The sequence below is a fragment of the Hirundo rustica genome, chromosome 2 (assembly GCF_015227805.2).
Source record: "Hirundo rustica isolate bHirRus1 chromosome 2, bHirRus1.pri.v3, whole genome shotgun sequence".
Taxonomy (NCBI): Eukaryota; Metazoa; Chordata; class Aves; order Passeriformes; family Hirundinidae; genus Hirundo; species Hirundo rustica.
Window position 1 is genome coordinate 21291254 of NC_053451.1, and position 20824 is coordinate 21312077.

The window sequence follows — 20824 nt, forward strand, 5'->3', positions numbered from 1 at the left end:
CCTTGTCTGCTCTAGATTACTACATTCTATGAATATATAAATTCACCCTACAAAGCTGAACACACACACATATTAGCAGTGGGAGAGTTGGGGTTTTTTGATTTGGATGTGTCTGTTGGGTTTAAAATATTGAGTCTTCAGGTCTTGAAGGCATTTGGGATGGGATTCTTTCTTCTGTGCATATTCTGTTCAGCAGGTTGACAGTCTGATATTGATAAGGGGGTTTAGGTGCAACAGGAGTACAGCTAATAAGAAAATAATGAGTTGGTGTGTATTTCTGTGCTGTGCTGCTCCCTACTGAATTGTCTGACTGCCAAATACATTAAGGAGTTAACAACTGAGAGGTGTTCTCCTGGAGGGGTGCTGATGGAGCCTGGTGGTTTTACAGCTGAAGAGCAGGGATCTAGAACAAGCTACGCCAGCCTAAGAAGCTTCTCTTTCTATTCTTATCATAAATTGCAGTAAGAATGATCATAAATCATCATAAATTAGTTATGCTAAGGTGATACTCAGCAAAAGGCAGCTAGCAGTGAGTGCAGCAAGGTCTTTAGGTGGTTAATGTCAGGGTAAAGAGGAGGAAAGGTGATTTTCCAGTATGTGCTGCATGTTCCGGGAGCCTTTTCTGTGCAGGAAACAATCCCATGGTCATAGTTAACTGTCAGTAATTTACCACATTTGGGTTCCCAAAATCAAAATGCAATGTTTAGTTCAGCTTTGAAGGGCAAACAGTTCCTTATGGAGCTTAATTGCTTTGTTTACATGTAGCTAGTTACTTATCACGTGGCAAGAACAATAGGCTGAGTGCCTCGCTTAACCCATGATCAGAATGAGATAAAACACGGAAGACAGTGAGGCTGTGTTTCTTAAACAGACCACAGGTCAGATGCAGCCTCCTTGGCTGGCTGTCTCCTAGAAAACCTGCTGCCTGGCATAGCCTTTGTCTCCACAGCAGCTGGGTGGCTTTGCCAGACGTCCTCGCCGTCTGATCTTCAGCGTACAGCAAGTGGTGTTTCTTGGGTCTCTGTTTCCCGTGGACCAGGCACCTTCCTGCGGGCTGTGTGACTCACTGACCGTTCCTGGCACGGTGCATGCCGTGAGCATCACGCCGTGACCTCACGTTACCCTGCGGCCTAACCTGGACCATGCCCAGTTTGCAACAGAGGCAGGGCTGGGCCTTGGGGAAGCTCGAGCCTTGATTTCTCAATCAGCCACACCTGTCCTGTGGGATGAGGAGCAGGATGGAGTTTACTTAGTTAAGCCAGATCTCTGCCAGTCATGACTGGCACAGAACACCTTTTAACAAGGGCGCTTCAGCCGTGCCGGAACGCTTTTCTTGTCACGCAGTCCTCCAACCACAGGCAGCACCCCGTGATCCAGCATGACGGGAGGGCGTGACCCAACTCGTGCTTTCCCTGCCCAGAGGTTGAGAAGTGCATTGTCAGGTCTGCCAGACTAATAGAGGCAAAAGAAATTTTTTGGTTGGGACTGCTGCTCTCACTCCCTCAAGGAGTCCCTTGCATCTTGGGGGAGCGTGGGGCTCACGCCAGGCCTCCCTCCGTAACTGAGTTTTCCTGAGCTCTGAGCAGAGAGGACATTCCAGAGATTTTTATCTGTTTGCTTCTCCGTTTCACTGGTGGCTTTTCCCCTCATGACATCTGAATTAATAGGCAGAAAGTTTGCAGAGAAAGACCCCTAGTTTGCACCTCAGGTAGTTTCTTCAGCAGAAGGGAATTCTCCATTACACCTGCTTGTACCAAAGGAGTAAGATAGATGTTCCCCAATAATTTGCCAGAGCTTAAGTAAGCTTCAGCCATCCCTGCAAACTGGAGAACAAGTTGCTAACATCTCTTACTTTGTAAATCTGCGTGCAGCTGGGGATGAGAGGCCTTTGAAAATATGCACAGAAATTTCAAGTGCAGGAGAGCCACCTGCAAACCAAAAATCTTCTTTATCTTTTTCCATTAGTGAATTATTAACTGCACAGTTGTGTGCTCAGATCTTAGGTACAGTTTACAGTTGTCACTTGCACTTGAAGGGGTGTAAATGGAGGCTGATATCTTTTATAGCAGTTACCTCCACAGCTGTTCCTCTTCCCTCTGTAGGCAATCTCTCACTTGCAGTGGTGATACAAGGCAGAAATATTTCCTATTCTTGGATGTTTGTGATACAGCGGAACCAAAACAGGACCACAATTATTCTAGAGAATACCACAAATTATCATTACCTTCCGAAGCCTTTAGACTATGAAAATGAACTTTAAAATCTACTGAAGATTTAAGCGCTAAGAGTCCCTTCCCTTCTACCACCACTGAAATATACGAGCTGCTACTAGACCTGGAGGCCTCCTCAGTAAGACTACCACTTGTTTTGAGCTTATACAAGCATTTCCATCTACCATATCATTTGAAAGGTTAGCATGTCTGCTCTTGCCTTGTCATTCTTCTGTTTGTGTAACACAGAGCCCAGTAATCATCACAAAAAAAAGTAAACCTTTGGAAATATGTCTTTGAGGAGGAAAACTCTGCACAAGGATCAATTATATTCCTCACAAGAATTCCAACATCTGAGTCAGGGGTTCCCAGAGACTAACCTGGAAAGCTGCTAAGTAGGTGACCTTCAAGAAAATTTTCAAATGGTGGTTTTTCTGCACTGTCCTGCTGATTTTTTTTTGTTTGTTTGTTTGTTTTCTGCCATGTAGCTGCTAGCCTGATGTCCCACTCATTAGGCTGCCCTCCATAAACAGAACTCAGGGAACTCCTGAGTTCATCATCCAAGAAAACCTTTATTTTGGAATACAAACTGAAAAAGATAATCTATTTTGTCAAGTGTTTCCACACCTCTGTAAACATGCAGTCTCCTCATCTGGATGATCTCATGCATATATTCATCAAAGTTCTTACTTTGCTTTGAGACCACATTTGCAGCAAAACAGTAATATATGGAATATAAAAAGGTTTTGGGTGAGATCCAGTACAAGCATCGCATGGTGAAATCATTCTTAATATTATTTAACAGCTACCTGGTGTCTGATCCAGAGAAACTGGTCACAACTACACCTTTAGACACTTAAGTGAGTAGCACATGTGAGCCTTGTGTGTTACATGAATGTAGGGCAAGGAGGACACAGATCATAATTTATCTCTCACATTGTCAAGCACATTCCTCCTCCATTTTTTGACAGTGGATTGTTGATAGAGTGATAGCTGCTAAACAGGTATGAGCTCATCAGCACTCTTTACCAAAGAAACCTTGTCTGGAAACTGTTACCTCTCTCACTGGAAGTAGAGGGAAGGAAATTTAGAAGTCTCTGGCTTAAGGAAAACCATTTGGTACTACAGAAGTTAAGTGAAGATCAGCTAACCTGCTGGAGCATCACAGACTGGAAACCCGAATGTTCTGGCAGATGCCGTCATTTTGCCAAGGCGCAGGTGGCAGTCCTGCGAAGTCCTCATGGTCTTTATCACGTAGTGGGAAGTGGCATTGCTGCCCTGGGTGCAAACATCCTAAAAAAGAAGTGGTTAGTTAGTGACTCCACGGAAATAAACTCTTGGACACAATTGGTACCACAAGTATTGAAGTGCAGGGTCACAATACGAGTACTGTAGAAGGAGTTGGTGTTGCCAGTGACAGGTGTAATACCTGCCAATAATTGTGTCTTACAAAACAAAAACCCCAACACCAAACCCAGCAGTCTTACAGACTCCTTGCTTTTCAGCTTTCAAAACTCTTCTGGAGAGTTTTTGAAAATGGGTGGTCTAAAACCCAGGCTGATTAAATACCCGCTCTTCCTCCTGTCACCTTGGAAACAAGGAATGCCTACTGTGAACATAATCTGAAGGACCCAGAATGGAAATTCAGATGTTCATGTACAAGAGACTTTTCCCCCTTTTTTGTTGCTCAGAACAGTAATACGAGAGTCCACAGCAAGGTCTGAATTTCCAACTATGTGCACATTGAGGTGGCTTATGGCAGGCAACACTTCATGGTAGATGCTGCATTGGAGCTAGGAGTGCCCATGTCTCTACTGCTGAAAGTAGGGGAAACCTTACTTTCGCACTCCATCATGCAGAGCATACACCCATGTAGTTTTAGCTCTTTATTTACTGTAGCCAGCTTACTGTGGGCCATGGTAACTATGTTATATATCTGTTCTTGCTAGCATCCCTGGGAGATAATGAGATTGTGTAGTGGTTATATTGACAGCAGGGTTTCTTTTCCAAATTCCTTTGCTTCTGTTCTGTTCTTCATGCAGCCCACTGAAATAATCTCTTTCTGTATTGTAGAGTTCTTCCAAGAGATTTTTCTTTTTGGTTGGGTACATTCATAAAAAAACAAGGAATTCTATCTTGCAGTTTTGTGCCCTCAAAACATCAGTCTACATCCACCCATTTAAGTCATCTTACTTTTGTCCCTAATCTGTCTTAATATCTTCAGGCAACCAAGGAACTGGCCTTTCATCTGTCTTGAACTCTTGAGAATTGCTCAACAGTTGCACAAAATTGTTTTTCCTCCTCCTGCTGTGAAGATAGTACCAAATTAGGAGTGTATTATGGGCCAGGCTTTTCCCAATTGCCAGGGGCTGTGATCTCGTAACCTAGAGATGAAGAGATGTTCCTTGCTGTGCTTGACGTGGAGGCCTGAAGGTCCTGTGCTCCTTTAGGCATTTTAGGGTTCTCAGTGTCTTACAGGGACTTTATTTCCCAGCTTTCCTGGCACTTAACTGTGTGTGGCCAGGTAAATGTTACGGGGTGTGCACAACCAAAGAGTACAGTACCCCTAAAAGACAGTGGAAAGAAATGGAGCTAACATTAGGCATGACTTTCTTACTCCTTCGTCAGAGGCTATTATGGATTTAACAGTTTGTGATAACTAAAATGTTGCCTTTCTGATCCTGTTTATTCACTAAATTTCAAGAGAGATGCTTGGGTTCCCACCTTGGGTTTGGTTTGGGGGTTGTAGTCTCAGCGTTAGTGATTACAGTATCTAGGATCCTCAGCTTCAGATCACCGTTTGATGTCCTCTTATCCTGGGAATTAAATTATGCTGATTTAAATGTCTGCATCCGTTGTCTTTCCAAAAGGCACGGCTTGGTTTCAAAGATAAATGCTTGCCATTTTGGGACAGACTGTTGCGCTAGGGTTAAGTTCACTTAGCAAAGCTTTTTTTTATTGGAGCGGCTCATAGAACTTGTTAACATGCAAGAAATTATTAAGCTTTCAACTTCCTCCACTCCCATTTCCTGTTTGGATGTTGAAAGGAAGCCCTGATGGCTAATTTGTGATTAGCCAGCAACCCAGAGTGAACTTAATCCTGTGGCTTTGTGCGGTGCTTGCCTGTGCAGATACCGCCTCACCCAAGAGGGGGATCGCCGCGGCTCTCGTTTGCGGGGAGAGCTGTGAACAATCCGCTGCCCTTCCCGTCGATTCGCGGCCTGCCCGCTGGGAACGGAGCTGGTGCCGGGCCTGCCGGGGCTCGGGACGCGACGCTAGCGCGTTGGATGCTGCGGCAGAGGAGGGACACAGGGTGCTTTTCCAGTCTCGCTTGCCCAGGAGGTGGCACTGTGCAATAGTGGGATTTTACCTGCGGCGTTTGTCGTCTGGGCCGACCGGGATGGATTGAGACGTGACGGACGGGTGAAGTTCCTTAGGCAGTAAAAACAGTGGCTTGTACTTCTTTTAGGATGTCTCAGCTCTCTCCCGTGTGAAAATGCATCATGCTATCTGCTTCGCACTCCTGCCTTAGGGAGCTGACCTTCCCACGTATTCTTGTGCAGGCAGGATCAGAACCGCGTTTGTGGGTGAAATTGTCCCGGCCACTAAAGATGTGATGATGTCTTGGGAGCATCTTTACTTCCAAGGCTTTTGTGCAAGTCCTTTGTGTCCCCCCTGCCATTTCCCAGACCTGCTGACGAAGCAGCCAAGACAAAGAGCTATATTCATGTAGTATGTGCTAGAAAACTAGAAAGTTTGGACGACTCTCTGGGATCTCTCTGTCCTGCGTGCATTGTGCTGCGCTCCTGTTAGAGTACTGGCTGCTCTGGTTTAGTGCTTGTATATAACACACACAGAGCTTTTTCTCAGGGATCTCTGACCCCGCCTGCAAGTGCCTGACCTGACTTTCTGCTGCCAAATGCAGGCCAACACAACTGAGATAAATCTAGAAAATCTCCCAGGTCTGTCATTTTTATAATGGTGATAAGCTGAGACCCTTTTCTCTCTCCAGTAACAGCCTGAGATTAGGAGCACATAAGGATCTGTGGATGGATATACCGGTCTTGGAATGGATATACCACTTTACAAAATCTTAGGCAAGCTTATTAACCTGCTTATTTTAGCTCTCAGAAAGGTGAAAAGGGGTAATGCTCTCATAACACAAGAAATACAAGAATTTATTAGTAACACAATGTAACAAAGATGTTCACAATATACCTTGGAGCTAGAAATGTTACGGGAATGCGAAATACTTTTGTTATTATTAATCAAATCTTAAGTGGCCTATACATCCGTAACAAAGGCCTCTCAGCAAACACATCCTTTGAAATAGCCTGACCCTTTCCACTTTTTCAGAGGCATTAATAGTTTCCTGGCTCAGTGTTTTAGGAAATGTCGTCATAGTCTGGAGGAACCAATAAAAACATAAGTCACCTATTTTGTCTGATCATTTTACACCAGGATATTTGAGGCTGGAAGCTGTGGAGGGGTAGGAGGGGACTGCTTCATTTGTGTGGGTGGAAGATGTAGAGGATTTAATACTGCTTTAATATAACTTTACATATTAGGACTCTAGAACTGTGTGAAAAATAGGATTTTTTGAGTTCATAAACAGAGGCTTTAGTTTTTGTAACTAATGATTTTTTCTCCTTCCTATGCCACTTATTGCTTCAGTGCCTGATGAAAGGGCTATTGTCTTTGGGGAAGAGTATTCTGTCAATTTTAGGCTTTCATTCTCCTTTAATAAAGAGGTAAGAGCTCTTAAGAAATGGCAGAGGCTTAAAACAAATGTTGGTAGCTGGTTATGGCAATATGATTGCTGGGACAATAGCTTATTTGGTATGGTCCAAGGAGACCGTTTCCTACAAGCAGAAAATGTAATTACTTAAAGACCTACTACTGTGTGAAATCTTAGTACAAAGCGTTGTTACGTGACATCGTGAAAAGCAAACCGTGAATGTCTGCAACATGCATCCGGTGACACTTTGTTCTCCATTATAAATGCCAGCATTTACAGTGGGACAAACCCTGCCATCCTTCCGTGGTTTTGATTCTCTCCCTTCTCAGGCAAACCTTGCAGCAAGTGTGTTAGTCCTGACTGGGATCTCTTGGCTGTGGAGAGCAGACGTGCCTTGCAGTTTTTCCCTTGCTGTGCTGTTGTCTGCCGCAAGCTTCACACAGCCCCGCAGAGGTAACACCTCTGTTACTGTAGATTTACACGTGGCTATGTGGAGCTGGGAAAGGCTGTTCTGACCCCATTTAGCCTCTGCCTCGTCCCAGAGCATCCTCCAGAGAGGACCAAAGTTTTTGCCTGTTTTTGGGAAGTCACGCTCTGTGTTTTCTCTTCTGTGTTCCATCAGCGTTGGAAACCAGCGTAATGTTTGTCAGCAGTCTGGAGAAACTGAAGGATAACACTTACTTCATCCTGCAAAGCTATCTGTACAGAAATGAGCTGCGGCACCAAAGGAGACAGCCACCACCACTGCAAGCTGCACCACGATGCGTTATGTGGACTCTTCTCCTCACCTGCCCACCAAAGTAGAAAAATCAAACATGATTTCTGTTCAGCTTCTGCTGCAGCCTCAAACAGAAGTATGTGCAGCTGTCAGTGGTTCACTAAGAGTTCAAACCATGTTCAGGCTGCAGTTCAGGGGCTGCAAACCCCCAGTAAATGTGCCTCAGGACTTCAGAAAGATGCAAAAGGAGGGCAAGGGTACCAAGATACCCTGATCAGTGTCCAGGCCAAAGGGGAAATATCTGCTGATCAAGTACATTTGTGTTTTACGAATCCAACAAGGTGTTATCTCAAGACTTAGACAAGAAGCCAACAAGTGGACCCCACAAATGTACTTATTTGTAAACTCTCACAGGACATCTGCCCTTTACGTTTTTGGAGGCTTTTCTCTCCACCTTTCAACTTAATGTGCTGAATGCTGGTTCTTACTCTTTTTCAAGCTGAGTTTGCTTCAGCCCTGTGGCAAAGAGACTGTGTCCTGTTACCTTCCCCTCATGACAGCCACTGGGAGATGTTGCCACAGTAGAGGCATCCCCTTTTTAACTGTCAGTATGGCTTATCCCTTTTGTGTATGCTTTAGCAGGTCAGGCCTAGACTTGCTGCTGTGAGCTGTGCCATGAGATACCCCTTCCAAATTCCTGCTGGAGCTGGAGCTGTGTGTGGAGGTGTCCCTGGAGTATCAGTATCCCCAGGCACTTGGTGATGCCAGGGTCACTGCTCCATCCCAAAGCACAACATTCAGGCAACAACCAAACTGAGGCAATTTTTTTCCCAAGCAACACCATTGGAGACCTGAAGAAATGTACATTGAGCGGGGTGTGTAGGTGAAGGGGTGAGTACAACCTTGTTATTGTTGTTGCTTGTTCCAGCAACAAATTCAGAGCAAAGTGCTCATGTGTGATGCTCCTACCAACTACTTGTGGCCTTTGGAGTAGACAAACCTCTCTCTGACTGCTGTCTTCCATGCCTGGACTTCATCTCAGTCGTCAGGGGGTTTGGGCCCTGATGGGAGGAGTAGAGCTTTTCCTCTCATCCCTGTTTTTTGAGTTTTCAGGGTCTAGGGAAGGCAGAGCTCCTCACAGTTAAATCCTTAGTTCAGTCATTTTCAAATGGCAGCTTTTTAATTTTTATTGGTGTGTGGTTAAACTGTCGTGAGCTGTGCATGTATCAGTTCTAAAGTAAACACCTCTCTCATCCAGCAGAGGAGTTGTGACCTCAGGAAGAACCAGATTCAAAAATAAGACTATCATTTTAATTCTCAGCTTGCACCCGGCTCCCCTCAGGCTTTTGTGATGATGGCTGGAATTTCTTCATTGACTGTAGGATTTTTTTCAATAAACAGTGACATTCTCCCAACCCTGAAACTATCCAATCCTACCCAAAGAGATTTAGTGAAAGTGTAACTGTAGAGAAGATGAAGGCAAATTATTTCTTACATTTTTGTCTTATTCCTGTGTCCTACCATATGACTTGGCCATAGCAGACGTGTGAAAATGTGTGACCTGTTCTGTAAAGCTGAATATGCTGTGGTCTCTGTGTTTACAGCAGATACAAGGAAAAGGTTTTGTCTTCAGGCATGTCTGTGCAGGGCCTAGAACACTTTTGGCTCTGCATAAGAAATAATAATAATAAGGCCAAAACCCCTCTGCCAGCTAGTGAAATGAGAATGCTATACTTCACAGTTATGTCATTGGAGAATTATATTTCATTAGAGCTGATATTAAAAACCCTGATGTCAGTTGTGAAATGTGGCTGACTTCAAATTTGCAAAACACATAGGAAATTTTTTGGTAATGTGTTGTCACTTCAGAAGTCTGGCAGTCCTTTAGGTTCACTCATAAAACTTTAAGCTCTCAGAAGGGGAAAACCCCGAGGCTATTTCCCCTAAGCTTTAAGAGCTTTGCTTTTACTAGCAAATGCCATTTTTACAAAGTATATTCAAGTAATGTTCTGGATGCTTCAAACAGCAGCAGCTGTTAGGACTTTCAGGTTGGAGAACTGGATTAAGTAGTCATGAGAAGTAAATTATTCTAGATGTTTAAATGGGAGCTCTTAGAAGTCAGTGAACAGGGTAGAGAATAGCAGTCCGAACTGTTTCTGGTTATTAAATGCAAAGACATTCCTGTTGTTTTGCCATTTTCCCTTCCCCCTTGGTGGCTCACAGGCTCAAAGGGAAGGACTGTGTGCACAGCACTTGTTGAGTTAGTTCCAACAGGTTACTGAGCTGCAGAACAGTTTCCATGCTAGTTTTCACAAATTTATGAAGTATTTGTAAATCAGACTTTTGTGTCAGTCACAGTAAGGACATGAAGGGTATATGTAAGTATACGTATTAGCTCTTATTTCTGCTTTGCTATACAATATTTAAATGTGCAGTGCAGTATGTAAGATTATTTCTGTTACAGTTACATTTATTATAGGAGATGGTAAATGATACTTGTTTCTAGGCAGGATTTTCTGCTTTGGGTTTTTGCTCAGATGTGGAGAACTTGTGAACATACATACATAGTCATTTGCTAATAGAAAAATATATGATGGTTAAACAAGCAAATCCAAACTGTTTGTGGCTTGAAAATAGGATAATGACTAGATGAGTGTCCTTTTCTGCTTGGATACATCCAACTCCACAGTGTTCTCCTTATTGAATACTACACCGGGCAATAGCCATTGTCTGCTACATTCAGTCAGAAGCTGTTTTGGTGCTGTACCATCGAATAAGACTGACAGTGGCACAGTTCACATCTGGGGGCTTTTTCCCTACACACTGATTATGATCTCCTTTCTTTGCTCTGTTTTTTTTACCAGATTTTTAGGAGCTGGCTATTTTCAGGACTTCTCTCTCTCTCTCTTTTGAAATCTGCCAACAGTGATAAGGGACGATATCTGATACACAATTGTAAAACATCCTGTGCAAGATTTTCTTTAGGAAGGAGTCTCCAATAAGCGTGGTACAACCTTTCTTACAGGGGTATCCAATTGTGTATAGCATTTCTTAAAAATTCAGTGGAGTTAATGGCAATAAAGTGGTAAATCTTAGTAATGTGAAAGCTGTTCAATGGACAGACAGGGCTGAAATGCCAGTTAATCCCTGGCTGGGTAGATGCAGCTGTTCCTTTTTTACTTTGTCAGCCTACTTGTGTGAGCAGGTCATTGTCTCTTTGTTGAGACAAAGGAGTGGCATGCTTGTGTGAAAGGGTTAGATCAGCCTGTGGGATCAGGGTCTGGTTAAGGGCGTTTGTTTTTATCAGCACATCCTGAGGCAAGTGGAAATTGGATGGTTTGGATTATGAAAAGTCCCTGAAGTGTGTGTATGTGTGTATGTTCAGCTAGTTAGCTTCGTGTACTTGGGGACTGTAAAATTCGTGACAAACCCATCTTTTTTTTTTTTTTTTCTTCCTTGATTTTTTTTTTGTTTGTTTGTTTTTCTGTTGGTTGTTTTGATTTCTTTTTATTTTGGTAAAATAGTAAAGGCATTGAAACAGTTTCTGGAAACAGAAAACATTCCCAGCTTTTATGGATATGTGGTCAGCCGGCTTTTGCTCGTTCCCTTATAAGCAGTATTCTTAACGGGAAGAAGTTGCTACTATTTCAGGTCAGTGTGTGTGTTTTCTTTTACAGTTGCCATGACGCTGGTAAGACAGATACCTTCTGTAGTTGTTTGTCTTGTTATAAGATGTGAATTTTATTTTCAGCACTGTATTTGCAGCATAATAGCGTGTGCAGTATTTTTCCATACTTCACTAAAGTTGCCCCTGTTGGAGCTATTGTACTGTTTTTTAATTGTTTGTCATATCATGTTTTATGTGCCCACCTTTGGTGCACTAGAGTCAATAGCTCTCACATACAGGCTTCGAATTTTGGATGTTCTATAGCCTAGTGAATACTTAAGGTTGGAGACATTATGTCATGGTTGCAATCTTACATAAACACAAACCAGAGAGCCTAATCTAGTAGATTTTTATACAGCTTAATAAATTTGGCTGAGCTACAGCTTATCTTCTGAGGAGGCGTCCAATATTGATTTAAAGACTTCAGGTGATGGAGAATCTAACCAAGATTAACTGTAAGTTATAGCTACTAAATTTTACTGAGCACTGTCAGTGTTTAAAAATGTAGCTTTACTTAAAATAAAGTGCAGCAAAGCAACAGCAGCGGCAGCCATAGCCAAAATCCACCATCTCTCCTTTGCTTTCCTCATATTTTCTCTTTTTTAGGGAGTTTTTCATCACACTGATTGGAATCCAATCTCACAGTACTCCAGCTTTTACTTACTGCTGTTACAGAAATAATTTGAGGGGAGTCCATCAGGTTTTCAAAGTAAATTTGACCATTTGAAGTGTGTTGGCATAACTAGACATGAGTCAAGCCCGGGACACGCCGGCGTTGAGCCGCGGATTTTCCCTGCTGCGAGTTCCTGTTACTTTGATGACACCTGTCGTTGGTTCACTGAGAATCAGCTTTACTGACTGACATGGGTCTGTGATAAACAGATAGACAGGAAAACTGCAGTGAGGTGTCTGCAAGTGTCACAAGGCTCTCTTACCCTTACCCCTACATGTGGCATTCAAGTTGAATACTGTATTGAAGAAAGCCAGATTTTTTATGTTGCTGTATTGTGGTTAGCCAGATCAAGCAAAGCAAACCTGTTTTGTCTTTGCATCTCTTTGGCTTCACCTTTTTGTTTGTTTGCTTGTGGGCGTTTTCTTTAGGTCTTTTTGTTTGTTTTTTAAAATAGCTGAAAATATGTATCAGCTTTGGAGAAAATAGTGAAAGAGAAGAGGCACGTAGCTACCAAAACAAACTTGACTGCTGCTGAGTCATGAGAGAGTGGTAGACCTGTTCATCAAGTTTATTAGCAGCGCATGTGAGAAAGATGTAAAAGCATTTTCTGCTGTTGCAGAGTGCTGGGCTTGAGAATAACAAAAGTTCAACCCTTTCAGTTACGGCAGTGACACAACCAGAGGCTGGTTCGGAGATGGCATCACTTGCATATCCTTTTCACAAGGTATCTAAAATTTAATTAGGGAGGAGAGATTCACCAAACACCCGCCTGTCTGTTTAGTTGAATTTGCTCCTTGTTGGACAATGTTTAGGGGCTTCTGAATTAAAAACGGTTTTGCTGCTTTCAGCTGTTTCATTAACCCTGCTGAAGTGATCCCTTAGTAGATACAAGGGCAAAGAAATGCTTTGCCAGCCAAAGGTATTTACAGAAGAGGGAGCTCGTGATTCCTGTCACACCTGTTTGCATCAGTATGCCCTCATGGCTTGTTTTCTTTAAGGTTCCATGAGGTGAACAGAAGAGACTGTTTTTCCCGTATACATATACAAGAGTTAAGTTTCTAAACTTGAGACTTTTCTGAGCATCCATATGATCTCCTGACTGAGAGTAAGGACTGACCCAAGCTCAATTTACAGCAGTGGCAGGTGGCTTGGCATCCTCTTTTTTGATGAGCCTTTTCTCATCACAGATGTAATCTGGTGTATGCCATTGTTTTGTTCTTCGTTCATATGCAGTTTATGAGCCAGCTTTTGTACCTGATAAGAGCATGTGGTATTGAACCATTTAAAGTTTTCCAGGATTTGGGGTTTATTACTGCTGTAAAAGATTTCCATAACAGACTTCCTTCAGTTGGTTTTCTGTAATTATTTTATGCTTATTATTTTGAAATTGATACTCATCACTGCTGTTTCCTGACAAATTATGAAATGGGCTTTCAATTAATCAGTATGCTGGTTTCGTTGAGAAAGATCCTTCTTAATTGTCTCTGTTTTCTTTTCTTGGCCTATACATCTTCTTTCCATGATAGATATTTATGTTAAGTGGTATAAAAATAAGGAACTCAACTTCTTCAAGGGAAATATTGCAGATTGTGAGTGTAAATCAATGCCATTATGTGCTGGCAGTTAAGAGGTTAAGTAAGTTTCCAATTTAAGAAGCCAGCTGGGAAGGTTGTATGAAGACACTTGGGGCTGTGTCTTTCCAGGAGCCCCAGGTCAGCAGGGTACCCACTGGCACATGGGATAAGCAGGTGGCACACAGTGCCTGTGCCCTGTGGGGCTTACACAGGTCAGTGCTGCTGCTGCTTTTGCTGTGTATGACTTGATGTCCCTGTATTCCCAAAACTTGCCTTCCAAATAGTACCTCAAACGAAGCACTTTGCTTGACCTAATGCTATAGGTGGCATTTAGGAAAGTGACGTCACTTTTTAGCAGAATCTGTAGTCAGTGGTGGAAACCAAAAGAGCGTCAGAGTGAAAAATGTTTTGGCTCCGTAACCTAAATGCTAACGTCAGCTCAGCTGAGCTCCCAGATTCCCATTTGGCAAAAGACAGATTACATAAGCAGCAGCAATTTTCCCTGTGCTTGGAAAGTATTGGCTGAAATGCTTAGCAACTCCCCACAAATGCAGCGGGCTGCTGCCTGCAGTGCTCGGTCAGAAAGCAAAAATACCTCTTGGCAGGACCGTGGTCAGCCAGCCCGGCTCTGCCTGCGTGGGCCAGGGAGGCCTGTCTGCTCTGCTGGCCACCATTCCTGCTCTTCTCCCAAGGGGATGTGCTGGACTGGCTGAAAGCATCCTGTGTGGCAAAGCGAGCTTGGGAGCTCTGGGTGGGGCCAGCCTGAAGATACCCACGCTTATGGTGGATGTTGAATGAGGTTAATGGAGTTCTTTGCCTGATAGTAAACTAAAAGTTAAAAAAAAAATCAGAGACAAATGCTCAATGCATCTCCTAAAGCGAGGGGGACTGGCATTTGGAAAATTCACCTTTGCATTTGTTTGGAATTTATTTTCATGCTCTCTGTGAGGATTGTTTTGTCTGATCTCAAGTGCCTCTGTTTTGTGCTTCCAATACAGATGCCTTTCATTCTTCCTCTAAATTATACCAAGTGCTCAGTAGGAAAAGCAGATGTTCACCAATTACAGAAAAATAGATTAATTGAAGAGGAAGGAATCTGGAGGTGGGGCAGGGCATTTTAGTTGCCAGGTCACTCTTGTATGGGACAATCTGCTACATTTTGTGAGCACAGACAAAGGCAGACAGAGGACCCCAACTGGTACTCTGTCCTGGACCCCTCCCAGGCCATCACTGGGGCCATCAGCCCACCAAAGTCCCACCTCCACAGGCTCAGAGGAGCACAGGGACACAATGACAGGCAGAAAACTAACTAAAGACACAAAGGAAGGGACACCAGGTCTAGAGTCCTTTCCAGGACTGTCTCAGGAGAACCTCTGTTCCTGAGTCCAGATCTGAAACCCATCAAGATGAATCAATGCCAGAGCACTTTTTGGAGATATCTGGATATGTGTGTGCCAGTCTGTGCCAGCAGCTGGAGTGGGATCCAGAAGTGGCTGCTGGGCAGACTCTGTGAGCCCAGCTGCTGAAGGAATATATATTGCCCATGTGTGTGGACGTGTGTGTGTATAAATATGCACACACACATGCGTAATAAGTTCATGTGTATGCATACAAAACAGACATATTCTGACTAGCAGAGCCCTTCCCATTCAGGCAGGGAGAGGCTGTGTGTCCCCTACTGAGGACACGTTTTCAGCCTTGCTGCTGGTTGCACCGGGGAGCATGGGGCTGTGCAGCCTCAGTTCTTCTGACAGCATTGTCAGATCAGGCCTATTCCACTTGTTCTAATGACAGCCGCCTAAAATCAAGTAGATGAGGAACGTGCAAACTGAAGTTTTTTAGGGACTGGTAGCCATGTGTGGTTTTAGACCTTATACTGTACCAGGTGAGCAGCAGGAGCTTGAGTTAGCGGTATGGATGGGCAGTGAAGGAAATTTTATGGCCAAACTGACTTCTTTGAGCATTGACAACCAGTGACATCCAACTGTGCTTCCTTGAAGCCTTTTCATTCCCCTATGAAGGGATGGCCTTTAGTAACATTTTTATGCCCCTGTGCCTTGGAGTTTTGAGTGTTTCTCATAATGCTGTAATCAGTGTCCAAAATATTTGGGTAAGAGGATTAGTAACACTACATCACAACTTTCATCTCTCGACGGACACCATCATAAAGTTCAGTGCAAAAGATGCAAATAAAATCTGACAATAAATTCCAAAGATTGTTTAAAAGAAAATTTCTAAAAAGTGGTGCTTATTTTGCAGCTGGATGCCATCACCTCTTTCCTTTATAATTGGTCAATTTGGCTTGTTAGAATTTGCCTAGTGGCTAGGTTTTATTCACCGCTGCTCTTGTAAAACCATCTGTTAATCACAATTACTTTCTTTGCATTTTAAAATCTTACTCGTTTGGAAGACCCATATATCATGCATTTTTAAAAGTTAAAATTAAAAGCAGTTCCCTTGCCCCAGAACAATTTTCTAGCTTGGCTTTTCCTCCATTTGAAAAACTTGTGAAAGTTTAATTAGAAAAAAGATGGGAAAAAAACAGGCTTGTGTGGAGAAAATAAAATTAATTACTCAGGTATCACCAAAGGGGAAATCTGATGAGGCAGATAAAAATCTAAATTGTGGTTTGAACAAGCTAGCAGCTGCAGAAGATGGATCAGTTTCTGTGTTTTAGGGCAAATAAATGGGCAAGGCTGAAGTTCTGTGTCTACAGCAGAAGACAATAGCCTGAAGAGCTCAGTGGAGGAAGTAATATGGAAGAAGAATGGCTTTCATCATTACTTTAGGAGAAGGAAGCAGTAAATCTGCAGCATTGATTTTAGTGCCATATGAGGTGAACTCACCCATGCTTGCTTGCTGAGATCACATGAGATGCCTAAGTATGATTTATGATAACACACACGTTTTTGAGGGCTTTGTGTAAGCTCCTAGGTAATAATCCTTTAGTGCCAGTCTGTCTGTTTAATACTGTCCTATCAGGTGCTGAAGTTAAATTTGGCTCCTACTTTTGAAAGGTTTTGATGATGGATTGCCTGGAATCTGTGAGCCATGACCTCTGGAAAAGTGTTATTTTGGAGCCTGTCATTACAATGATACTAAAACCATTAAATTTGGTAACTGAAGCAGCATTTGTTTTTATTCTACCAACGGAAGCTGGACTTAGAACATTGTTTTTATAACAATTAAGAAATCCCTCGAGGAGGAACTCTACAACATCTTACTTAAAGGGTTAACTCCTTATTATGTTAGTCAGCTCTCATTTAACTCTGATGATTGCATGGGTTTTGGATTAGCAAGACCACAGCTACTCCCAACACCTTCTGGTGCATCAAATAGTTGTGGAAGGTGTAAGTGCAGAGTAAGGATTCATCTAATGACAGTGCCCACTGCTCCTTAAAACCTGCACTGCTTCTTGCAGAAATCTGGCCCCTTGGGTGTTTTCAAAGGATAATATGGCATGTGTGTTCTTTATCTTAATTTTATACATGGTTGGCTTGATTTATGTTTTAGTTCTTTCTGGTTATCTTTTCCCAGTTTACCTGCATAATTAAAAATTTGCTTGAAACACTTCTGCACTTCAGTTACCACTGACTAGTACCAAAATTAAACCATCTCATTGGGATGAGTTGATTTTTGGCTTTTTAATATTCTACCTGAAGTGTTTTGCCTTCAGTGTGTTAAAATATGAGAAATTATAAACCCAGTAGCGGTCAGTTGGTTGGTTTGTAGTGTACAATTGATGTTAGTTGTCTCTCCACAAAACAGACACAGCTTGACTGACTTTGAAATAAATTACCCCAGTTTTCAGGGCAAATAACCAAAATCAAGGAATTCTGTTTTCTTCTGGAGAAGTGGTAGAAAGAAACTTCTAAATGAAACAGCTAAAATAAATACTAGCATCTTTTGGAAGCAAGTAACTATTCAAAATATGCACTAAAATTTGCAGTTATGGTTACAAGATTATCTAGCTAACTTTCATTTATATTTTGCAGGTGCATTTAAGGCCTGTTGAGGCAAGTCCAGCCATGTGCAGAAATTTAGGAACTTACTTAATTTCCTGATTGAGTTTCTTGTTTTGGTCATTTTGATTTCAGGGGATTTAGGTCTGTGTTGTTAAGCTTCTTAAGCGCCAGTATTTTCTCTAAGAAGTTAAGAAATAATGTTATGTTCAAGTGATACGTGAAGATCTAAAATGCTACTTTACATTTACTAGGGGAAAGTCTGACTTAGCTATTTAGAGGAAAAACTACTCAACTGACCTCAGAATTTGTGAACTCACTTTCTTTGAGAGAAATCTGCTATATCTGATGTGGTGTGTATTTATATGTGGTGTGTTGGTTTATGATGCTGAGATCTGCTTGTAAAATACCAAGAGTGGGAAGGTAGAATACTAAATAAATACCAAAGGATGTGACATTTTAATTTTGGAAGAAAAGTTTCAACATTAGGTGCTTGTGAAAATGTAGCAAAAAGCTTTACCTGAGCACATATATTGAAGAAGTCTAATGTCAGATTCCTTCTTTTTTTTTTAATAGATAAGTGTCTGTGTCTAGGAAGTAAGTTCTGAATTCCACAAAATCAGCGGGAAGTTTGCCATTGAATTCCGTGTGACTAAGATTTGGCTTATGGTGCTTATGGCACTTAGGCCGGACTCCTTTCTTAGTCACACTGGTGAAGCTCAAAACTGTTTGCTGGTCACTGGTTGTAGTCCACAGCGCTGGGTTACTGTACAGATAACCCCTCCAAATAGATGAAGCATTTAATAAGGAAAGCTTTGGAAAGATTGTCTCTGCTGTGGCAAGTCTTAGGCCATCTCATCAGACAAAGAAAGGCAAGGCATTCCTTAATGTAGCACTGAGAACTTCATTGATCAAAACCAGCTTTTTAAGCTTCAACCAGGAATTGCTTAAGCATAAGTACAAAATATGCTTCAAATTTGTCTGCTTTCCCTTTTCTTGGGGATCAGCACTGAAATGTTAGTTCAGGTGTTTCTAGGAAGACCCAGCTTTATTTCAGATGTTTGTTGTGGGTCTGCACTGTCCATCCAGACAGGTCTCTGTGGACAGAAGTAGATGGAGCTTCTTCCACTGTGGAAATGCTCTGAGTGGATCGAACACAAAGGCTGTTTCCAACCTAAATGATTCCGTGATTCTATGACATTTTGTCAATGTGCTAGCCAAAGCAAGCAAGTGGTTAAAATTCGTCCCTTCCACTTTTAACCAAGAGAATGGAAATTGATAGACACATTAGTTATTCTGTTACATTCCTTCCAGAAGAAAAATCCCCAAATACAGTAATTTCACGGAAGTATTGCAGCAATACCTCTTAATGAGAAAATCTTAATGGCAAGAGGATGAAAATCACTATCTGTATTGGGAATGCGTAACAGACCACCAAACATCAAGAAATAGCCATAACAGGAATTTTGGTTTATAGTCTTTTTAGTTTGAAGCCAAGAGATCTGACAATCCTGTTACACAACATACTTATGCACTTTGCTAAGTTTTGATCATTAGACTCCCCATGGAGTTTGAAAGAGAGGAAATAAAAAGCCCATGACACTAGTTTTGTTGACCCTCTTCCAACCTGCTAACAGCTCTTGTTATTTTTTATTGTTTAGGAGAAAAAAATATGTAAATTGTCTTGCAAGAGCATGGGATTCCAGCTATTCTGCAAAAGATAAAAATTCTGAATATTTTATAGGATGTGAATTGCTGGAACTAGAGGCTGTGAAATTTGCACTCTGGTTTTTGAAACACAGCTTCAGACAGTTGCTTTACCTAGAATTGTAAATGAATCTCACGAGGCTTTAAATAACCTGTGTCATAGAATCCCTGTGGTTACAGTGAGCATACATTGTAATGCTCTGTTCAATCTATTGCATGACTGGCAGAGCTTCAGAAATACAGTGCTTTGGAAAATCACATTAAATATTTTCTCATGCTTCAGTTGACTCTTAAAAAATCTTCTGAAACACAAAAGAAATTATTAGTCACTGCAAGAGCATGTAATGGATCTAACTGCTGTATTGCCTCATTTTTCACATTTATTTTATTTAGCCATAGGCATATGTATTGGCGCTATTTGAAGACTTCGGTCAGGATTTCTTTGCACCAATAGCAAAATTCCTATTTAAGTCAAAGGCACAGTAAAGACTCAATAAGATTGAGGTGTGAGAGAGTTGTGAATGATCAGGATCATTCACAATGGATGGGAAAAGTTGCCAGATGCAGGATGAGAAACTAAGGAGGAAACAAGAACCACTTTTATACTAAATTACACAGTGATGGAGAGCTGGTATGATTATTACATACAGTAGAGCTTCCTTTACTGCTTTTTTGGGTGTTCTCCTATGTCTTCATCGTCCTTCCTAACAAAATGGATGGCAATGTACTTCTTTCACAGTATCACAGTTTCATCCTGGAGCCTTTTAACTGGATGAACCAACTAAGATGTTGCACTAGAAAAAGGTTTGTGAAATAACTACATTGTTTAAGTTTTTGAAACATAAATCAGACATTTGCCTACCTGGCTTTGAATGCACTTGCCTGCCTGCATGACCTAAAAGTCCTGACATGGTGATGCAAGACGTTTCTAGCCTACAATTTATTTAGGTAAGTGCTCCTTGTTTAGGAAGGCAATTTACTGGTTTTATGTGACAAGCAGCTCAGAGCCGTGTACTGTCTTAGACATAATGAGCTGTGTCTCTTTGTCACCTCTGAATGAAAGATAAAAACCCCACCAAATTAACCTGTAGGCTTTTTCCCCCACCTCTTGTTTTTCATGGCTGACAGAGGTGGTGGATGTCCACAGCTGTTGCCAAGGAGTGATCAGAGGGTGTTACTGTGAGCCAGCTGTGAAGAGCTCCTCTTTACATGTAACATCAAGACAGTCTGCAAACTTGACCATCTCTTTTTACTGCAAAGGCATCTTAAGGAGATGGAGTTCAAAGGCAAGTTAAAAGTAGAGTGAAGCAGCCCTGTTACAAGAAAGCAGTAGCTATACACAAGAGTGTTATAGACTGTATGAATATATTTTTCCTCATCTGTAGTTTGAGTGAAATAAATATTCAAATGAGGCTTGGCCTCAAAATTAAGCAGTTAAACAAAACCCATCGAACTGTACATCCTTGTCACTTTTAAGACAGACATCCATTTTCTGCATTTTTATTTAGAATGTGTTTTAAACTGCTTGCTACATTGCCCTGTGATTTTAATTTGGTTTGGATTAAATTTTTCAGA

At 41.9% G+C, this 20824-nt stretch overlaps 2 protein-coding genes across 7 annotated transcripts in view; one reads left to right on the forward strand and one right to left on the reverse strand.

Moving 5' to 3' along the window:
- CMSS1 (cms1 ribosomal small subunit homolog) overlaps positions 1 to 20824 on the forward strand; it is a 222888-nt gene that overhangs the window by 145909 nt on the left and 56155 nt on the right. The window lies entirely within an intron of this gene.
- The window catches only part of FILIP1L (filamin A interacting protein 1 like), a 188514-nt gene that overhangs the window by 143897 nt on the left and 23793 nt on the right, over positions 1 to 20824 (reverse strand). The window contains exon 3 of the mRNA XM_040089027.2: positions 3362 to 3503. The gene's annotated coding sequence lies outside the window, so the exon portion shown is untranslated. The remainder of the gene's footprint in view (positions 1 to 3361; positions 3504 to 20824) is intronic.